Source organism: Triticum urartu, chromosome 5 (genome assembly GCF_003073215.2).
Source record: "Triticum urartu cultivar G1812 chromosome 5, Tu2.1, whole genome shotgun sequence".
Lineage (NCBI taxonomy): Eukaryota > Viridiplantae > Streptophyta > Magnoliopsida > Poales > Poaceae > Triticum > Triticum urartu.
The window spans coordinates 431,171,105-431,180,443 of NC_053026.1; the positions used below are offsets into that span (position 1 = coordinate 431,171,105).

Genomic DNA, 9,339 nt, shown 5'->3' on the forward strand with positions numbered 1-9,339 from the left:
GGCGCGGTGACGACGGGGATGGCGACGACAGGGACAGGGATGGGGCAGCGACGACGGGGACGGGGACGTACGGGCCGGGGCGACGACGACGTACGGGGACGGGGCGGCGATGACGGGGACGGGGACGACGCGGGACGGGCCGGGATGGGGCGGCGGTGACGACGGTGACGACGGGGACGGGGACGGGGCGGCGACGAGGGATATGGAGACGGGGGAGGCGGGCGACGAGGCAGAGGAGAAGAAGCAGATGAGAAACTGAAAATTTTGAAGTATTTAGTTATATTGGATGGACCTTTAGTACCGGTTGGAGCCACCAACCGGTACTAAAGGCCTGTTTTGGCTAGGCCAAGCGGCGGGAAGCGCACCCCCTTTAGTACCGGGTGGTGGCTCCAACCAGTTCTAAAGGCCCCCCCTTTAGTACCGGTTGGTGCCACCACCTGGTACTAAAGGGGGTGCGCTGGCGCAGGTGCAGTGCGGCAAGTTTAGTCCCACCTCGCTAGCCGAGGGGCGTCCGCACTGGTTTATAACCCCCCGTGCGGTAGCTCTCTCGAGCTCCTCTCCAAAGCAGGCCTACTGGGCCTACATGTTCTGTGCTGCCCTGTGGGCCTACTGGGCCTTTGCGGGCCTGCATCCTGGCCCAACAACAGGTTGGGTTTCTAGTCGTATGCAGGCCGCTCTGGCCCAGTAGGCGGGCTTTTATTTTTATTTTTTTGCTTTATTTATTTTTGAGTTGTTTTTTTTGTGTATTTAGAGTTTCTTTGTGAATGTTTTTGCTTTAGGTACAAAAAATTACAAACTTTCTGTTAGTGCCCGTAGTTTTCAAATTTGAATAGTTTAAATTTTGAATTATTTGAAATTAGTGTGAATCACTAGTTTGTGAATAACTTAACTTTAAAAATCAGTAAAGGCATGAAAGAATTTGTTTGCATATAAAATTTCTTCGCGTTTCAAATGCCAAAACACATAACTACCCTAACTATTACAGAGATTCCCTCCTGGGTGTGAAACACAGAAGAAAGTGATGATAGTGAAGCCGATCACATCCCAGATCTTTGGGTGTGAAACTTTTTCTTCACGTGTGTCCCTTTGCGCCGTAACCATGGAAAATCTTCATCATTTAACGGGATGCTCGGGTCAATATTCACTGTGAATGGAGCAATTTCATCAAACTTTTCATAATCTTCTGACATGTCTGTCTTGTCATCCACTCCCACGATGTTTCTCATCCCAGAAAGAACTATGTGCCGCTTTGGCTCATCGTACGATGCATTCGCCTCCTTATCTTTTCTTTTCTTGGCTTGGTATACATGTCCTTCACATAGAAAATCTGTGCCACATCATTGGCTAGGACGAATGGTTCGTCTGCATACGCAAGATTGTTGAGATCCACTGTTGTCATTCCGTACTGCGGGTCTTCCGTTACCCCGCCTCGTGTCATGTTGACCCATTTGCACCGAAACAAAGGGACCTTCAAACCACGTAGATAGTCAAGTTCCCATATGTCCTGTATATAACCATAATATGTTTCCTTTACCGTCTTGGTTTCTGCATCAAAGCGGACACCACTGTTTTGGTTGGTGCTCTTCTTATCTTGGGCGATCGTGTAAAATGTATTACCATTTATCTCGTACCCTTTGAAAGTCATTATATTCGAAGATGGTAACTGGGACAGCAAGTACATGTCATCTTCAATAGAGGTGTCATGCATGGTACGTTTCTGCAACCAGCTGGCAAAACTCCTGGTTTGTTCACGTGTAATCCAGTCATCAGACCGCTCCGGGTGTTTGGAGCGTAGCAAATTCTTGTGTTCATCCATATACGGAGCCACCAAGGCGGAATTCTGTAGAACTGTGTAGTGTGCTTCAGTGAGAGAATGTCCATCCATACATATTATTTGTTCCCCTCCTAGTGTGCCTTTTCCATCCAGTCTGCCCTTATGCCGCGATTCAGGAACACCAATCGGCTTAAGGTCAGGAATAAAGTCAATACAAAACTCAATGACCTCCTCATTTTCATGGCCCTTGGAGATGCTTCCTTCTGGCCTAGCACGGTTATGAACATATTTCTTTAAGACTCCCATGAACCTCTCAAAGGGGAACATATTGTGTAGAAATACAGGACCCAAAACGTTAATCTCCTCGCATAGGTGAACTAGGACGTGCGTCATGATGTTGAAGAAGGATGGTGGGAACACCAACTCGAAACTGACAAGACATTGCACCAAATCATTCTCTAACCTTGGTATGATTTCTGGATCGATTACCTTCTGAGAGATTGCATTAGAAATGCACATAGCTTCACAATGGCTAATCGAACGTTTTCCGGTAAAAGCCCCCTCAATGCAACCGGAAGCAGTTGCGTCATAATCACGTGGCAGTCATGAGACTTTAGGTTCTGGAACTTTTTCTTTGCCATGTTTATTATTCCCTTTATATTCGACGAGAAGCCAGACGGTACCTTAATACTGAGCAGGCATTCAAAGAAGATTTCCTTCTCTTCTTTGGTAAGAGCGTAGCTTGCATGACCCTGATGTATGCCGTCTTTTCCGTGCATACGTTGCTGGTCCTCCCGTGCCTCAGGTGTATCTTTTGTCTTCCCATACACACAAGAAGCCAAGCAGGGTCACACAAAGATTCTTCGTCACGTGCATCACGTCGATTGCGGAGCGGACCTCTAGGTCTTTCCAATAGGGCAGGTCCCAAAATATAGATTTCTTCTTCCACATGGGTGCGTGTCCGTCAGCATCATTCGGAATAGGTTGTCCACCAGGACCCTTTCCAAAGACCACCTTCAAATCCTTGACCATATCATGTACATCAGCACCAGTACGGTGGCGAGGCTTCGTCCAGTGATCCGCCTCACCTTTGAAATGCTTGCCTTTCTTTCTTATGGGATGCCTGCTCGGAAGAAATCGACGATGTCCCAGGTACACATTCTTCTTACAATTAGCCAAATATATACTATCGGTATCGTCCAAACAGTGCGTGCATGCGCGGTATCCCTTGTTTTTCTGTCCTGAAAGGTTACTGAGAGCAGGCCAATCATTGATGGTCATGAACAGAAACGCCTTTAGGTCAAATTCTTCCCCCATGTGCTCATCCCACGCATGTACACCTGTTCCATTCCACAGTTGTAAGAGTTCTTCAACTAATGGCCTTATGTACACATCAATGTCGTTGCCGGGTTGCTTAGGGCCTTGGATGAGCACTGGCATCATAATGAACTTCCGCTTCATGCACAACCAAGGAGGAAGGTTATACAAACATAGAGTCACAGGCCAGATGCTATGGTTGCTGCTCTGCTCCCCAAAAGGATTAATGCCATCTGCGCTTAGACCAAACCATACGTTCCTTGCGTCATCTGCAAACTCCTTCCCGTACTTTCTTTCGATTCTTCTCCACTGCGACCCATCAGCGGGTACTCTCAACTTTCCGTCTTTCTTACGGTCTTCTCTGTGCCATCGCATCGCCTTGGCATGCTCTTTGTTTTGGAACAAACGTTTCAACCGTGGTATTATAGGAGCATACCACATCACCTTGGCAGGAATCTTCTTCCTGGGGCGCTCGCCCTCGACATCACTAGTGTCATCGCGACTGATCTTATAGCGCAATGCACTGCATACCGGGCAAGCGTTCAAATCCTCATACTCACAGCGGTAGAGGATGCAATCATTAGGGCATGCATGTATCTTCTGCACCTCTAACCCTAGAGGGCAGACAGCCTTCTTTGCTTCGTACGTACTCTCGGGCAATTCGTTGTCCTTTGGAAGCATATCCTTTATCATTACCAGCAACTTTCCAAATCCCTTGTCAGATACACCATTCTCTTCCTTCCATTGCAGCAATTCCAGTGTGGTGCCCAGCTTTTTCTTGTCACCTACGCAATTCGGGTACAACAATTTTTTGTGATCCTCTAACATGCGCTGCAACTTCTTCTCCAAATCACTTGCGCAGTTTCTCTTTGCATCGGCAATGGCCCGACCTAGATCATCAACGGGCTCATCCGATGCCTCTTCTTCAGCTTCTTCCTGCATTGCCGGCTCAGCTTCTTCCCGCATTACCGGCTCAACTTCTTCCCTCATTGTTGTATCATCGTATTCAGGGAACCCATGGCCAGGATAGCTGTCGTCGTCCTCTTCTTCTAGATTGTCTTCCATCATAACCCCTCTTTCTCCATGCTTGGTCCAAACATTATAGTGGGGCATGAAACCGGACTCAAACAGGTGGACGTGAATGGTTCTTGACGTAGAGTAATTGTGACCATTCTTACAGCCAGCACATGGACAAGGCATAAAACCATCCGCTTGCTTGTTTGCCTCAGCCGCAAGCAGAAAAGTACGCACGCCATTAATGAACTCGGGAGAGCATCGGTCATCACACATCCATTGTCGGCTCATCTTCAATACACAGCACCGAAAACATCAAATTAATACAATACATAAAGTTCATACATAAAGATCATACAACACTTAAATGCAACAAACAAGTAACTCACTAGCTAAAGAATTTAAATGCAACAACAAATGCGATCAAGATCGCAACTAAGGTAACAATTGATCCAACAGCATAATGATACCAAGCCTCACTATGAATGGCATATTTTCTAATCTTTCTAATCTTCAAGCGCATTTTCTCCATCTCAATCTTGTGATCATCGACGACATCGGCAACATGCAACTCCAATTCCATCTTCTCCCCCTCAATTCTTTTCAATTTTTCCTTCAAATCCTCGTTTTCTCTTTCAACTAAATTTAATCTCTCGACAATAGGGTCGGTTGGAATTTCTGGTTCAACTACCTCCTACATACAAATATCTATGTCAACTTGATGGGCATAATTTGTCATAAAGACGAAATGCAATGAATAGTTTTAAAAGAGAATATACCACATCCGAATCATAACCCGGACGAGGGCCGACGGGGACGGATATCAAAACCATGGCACTATGTATAACAAACAACGTATGGGTAAGATAATTATACGAGTAACTATATATCCAAATCACACAAACATCAACTTTTTATATAAAACTTCATGAACAAGAGGCTCACCACAAGGTGGTGCCGGCGACGGGACGTTGCGAGCGATCGACGGTGGTTACGACGGAGATTTAGAAGGTACTAAGTAAACCACACCTACATATGCAAAGTAAGTGTTATTTTTGACCTCAAATTGCATATAAATCAAATACTAGCACATATATATAATTCCTCCCAAATTACTAAACTCAAAAATAAATCACTATATAAAGCATTGCACGAGCTAATCTAGCAATGAGAGATGAAAGGAAAAAGTTGCTAACCTTTGTGATCATTTGAATGGATGGGGGCCTTCAAATCTTGACAAATTTTGGGCAAAATGTGTGATGAGCTTGAGAGGAAGAGGGAAAAGAACAGAGAAGAGAGGGGAAAGGGGAAGAACAGAGCGAGCTCAGGTGGACGAAGGGTCTATGTAGGATGACCTTTAGTACCGGTTCATGATACGACCCGGTACTAAAGGTGCTGGAGGGGCCCCGGACTGACAACATCCTGCCACCACTCACTTTAGTACCGGTTTGTGGCACGAACTGGTGCTAAAGGTTCGCCATGAACCGGTACTAATGAGAGCGGCCCGGCTAGCCGTTGGAACCGGTACTAATGTACACATTAGTGCTGACTCAAATTCAAACCGGCACTAATGTGCTTCATGTTTGACCCTTTTTCTACTAGTGATAGTCCGGCCCATACCACATAGGCCGTACGCCCGAGGACCCCTTAATCCATGACTCCCTCAGTAGCCCTCGAGTTTTGTTGCCCTGTGCGAGCTTTTCCTGGGCTGTGAAGCCCACTTTGATCTGTGGAGGAAGCTATTCTGCCTCATCCCTCCCAACCGAGAAGGGTCGATATTCGAGGTGGGTAGTGCCGAAGTATGGCGCATAGCTGGGACCGGATACCTGTCCGTGTTGGGGATCGTAGCAGAAATTTAAAATTTTCTACGCATCACCAAGAGCAATCTATGGAGTAATCTAGCAACGAGGGGAAAGAGAGTGCATCTACATACCCTTATAGATCTCTAAGTGGAAGCGTTGCAAGAACGCGGATGAAGGAGTCGTACTCGCAGCGATTCAGATCGCGGTTGATTCCGATCTAAGCGCCGAACAACGGCGCCTTCGCGTTCAACACACGTGCAGCCCAGTGACGTCTCCCACGCCTTGATCCAGCAAGGGGAGAAGGAGAGGTTGGGGAAGACTACGTCCAGCAGCAGCACGACGGCGTGGTGGTTAAGGAGGAGCGTGGCAATCCCTCAGGGCTTCGCCAAGCACCGCGGGAGAGGAGGAGGACTTGGGAGAGGGGGAGGGCTGCGCCAGAACTTGGGTGCGGCTGCCCTCCCACCCCCCACATATATATAGGGGCAAGGGAGAGGGGGGCCGTGCCCCTCAGATCCAATTTGAGGAGGGGGCGGCGGCCAGGGGGGTTGCCTTGCCCCCCAAGGCAAGGGGGGCGCCCCCTTTTAGGGTTCCCCCAAACCCTAGGCGCATGGGCCCTAAGCGGGGGAGGCAACAGCCCACTAAGGGGCTGGTCCCTCTCCACACACAGCCCATAGGGCCCTCCGGGGCAGGTGGACCCCTAGAACCCCTTCGGTGGTCCCGGTACAATACCGGTAACCCCCCGAATTATTCCGGTGACCGTATGATGACTTCCCATATACAAATCTTTACTTCCAGACCATTCTAGAACTCCTCGTGACGTCCGGGATCTCATCCGGGACTCCGAACAACATTCGGTGACCACGTACATCTATTCCCTATAACCCTAGCGTCATCGAACCTTAAGTGTGTAGACCCTACGGGCTCGGGAGTCATGCAGACATGGCCGAGACAACTCTCCGATCAATAACCAACAGCGGGATCTAGATACCCATGTTGGCTCCCACATGCTCCACGATGATCTCATCGGATGAACCATGATGTCAAGGATTCAATCAATCCCGTATACGATTCCCTTTGTCTATCGGTACGATACTTGCCCGAGATTCGATCATTGGTATCCGATACCTTGTTCAATCTCATTACCGGCAAGTCTCTTTACTCGCTCCGTAACACATCATCCCATGATCAACTCCTTGGTGACATTGTGCACATTATGATGATGTCCTACCGAGTGGGCCCAGAGATACCTCTCCGTTACACGGAGTGACAAATCCCAGTCTCGATTTGTGCCAACCCAACAGACACTTTCGGAGATACCCGTAGTGCACCTTTATAGCGACCCAGTTACGTTGTGATGTTTGGCACACCCAAAGCACTCCTTCGGTATCCAAGAGTTGCACAATCTCATGGTCTAAGGAAATGATACTTGACATTAGAAAAGCTTTAGCATACGAACTACACGATCTTGTGCTAGGCTTAGGATTGGGTCTTGTCCATCACATCATTCTCCTAATGATGTGATCCCGTTATCAACGACATCCAATGTCCATGGTCAGGAAACCGTAACCATCTATTGATCAACGAGCTAGTCAACTAGAGGCTTACTAGGGACATGGTGTTGTCTATGTATCCACACATGTATCTGAGTTTCGTATCAATACAATTCTAGCATGGATAATAAACGATTATCATGAACAATGAAATATAATAATAATAAATAATTTATTATTGCCTCTAAGGCATATTTCCAACAGTCTCCCACTTGCACTAGAGTCAATAATCTAGTTCACATTGCCATGTGATTAACACTCACAGGTCACATCGCCATATGACCAACATCCAAAGAGTTTACTAGACTCAATAATCTAGTTCACATCACTATGCGATTAACACTCAATGAGTTCTGGGTTTGATCATGTTATGCTTGTGAGAGAGGTTGTAGTCAACGGGTCTTGCCATATTCAGATCCCTATGTATTTCGCAAAACTTTATGTCCTGTCGTAGATGCTGCTACCACGTTCCACTTGGAGTTATTCCAAATTGTTTCTCCATTATACGTATCCGGTATCTCTACTCAGAGCTATCCGGATAGGTGTTAAGCTTGCATCGATGTAACTCTTTACGTCGAACTCTTTATCACCTCCATAACCGAGAAACATTTCCTTATTCCTCTAAGGACAATTTTGACCGCTATCTGGTGATCCTCTCCTAGATCACCTTTGTACCCTCTTGCCAGACATGTGGCAAGGCACACATCAGGTGCGGTACTTCAGCATGGCATACCGTGTAGAGCCTATGACAAAAGCATAGGGGATGACCTTCGTCCTTCCTCTTTCTTCTGTCGTGGTCAATCTTCGAGTCTTACTCAACTTCACACCTTACAACTTAGGTAAGAACCCCTTCTTTGACTGATCTATTTTGAACTCGTTCAAAAACATGTCAAGGTGTGCGTTCTTTGAAAGTATCATCAGGCGTCTTGATCTATCTCTATAGATCTTGATGCCCAATTTGTAAGCAGCTTTATCGAGGTCTTCCTTTAAAAATCACTCTTCAAACAACCGTTTATGCTTTCCAGAAATTCTACATTATTTCAGATCAACAATATGTCATCCACATATACTTATCAGAAATGTTGTAGTGCTCCCACTCACTTTCTTGTAAATACAAGTTTCTAGCAAACATTGTATAAACCTAAAAGCTTTGATCACTCTATCAAAGCATATATTCCGACTCCGAGATGCTCGCTCTAGTCCATAGAAGGATCACTGGAGCCAGCATTCCTTTTAGCATCCTTAGGATCGACAAAACTTAGATTGTATCACATACAACTCTTTCTTATGAAAATTGGTAATAAAACTTGTTTTTGACATCCATCTGTCAGATTTCATAATCGAAAAATACAGCTAATGCTAACATGATTCTGACGGACTTAAGCATCGCTACGGGTGAGAAATTCTCGTCGTAGTCAACTCCTTGAACTTGTGAAAAGACTCTTTCCCACAAGTCGAGCTTCATAGACGGTAACATTACCGCCCACGTCCGTCTTCTTCTTAAAGATCCATTTATCTCAATGGCTTGCCGATCATCGGGCAAGTCCACCAAAGTCCATACTTTGTTCTGATACATGGATCCTATCTCGGATTTCATGGCTTCTAACCATTTGTCGGAATACAGGCCCACCATTGCTTCTCCATAGCTCATAGGTTCATTGTTGTCTAACAACATGATATCTAAGACAGGATTACCGTACCATTCAGGAGTAGTACATATCCTTGTCGACCTATGAGGTTCGATAGCAACTTGATCCAAAGCTTCATGATCACTATCATTAACTTCCTCTTCAACAGATGTAGGCACCACAGAAAACATCTTTCTGTGTTGCATCACTCTCTGGTTGAAACAAAGGTTCGACAACCTCATCAAGTTCCATCT

General features: G+C 46.3%; 1 pseudogene; it reads right to left on the minus strand.

Annotated features, from left to right (window-relative positions):
- Positions 1–1,067: 1,067 nt before the first annotated feature.
- On the minus strand, positions 1,068–4,396 carry LOC125556511 (annotated as a pseudogene).
- Between the last annotated feature and the right edge of the window lie 4,943 nt (positions 4,397–9,339).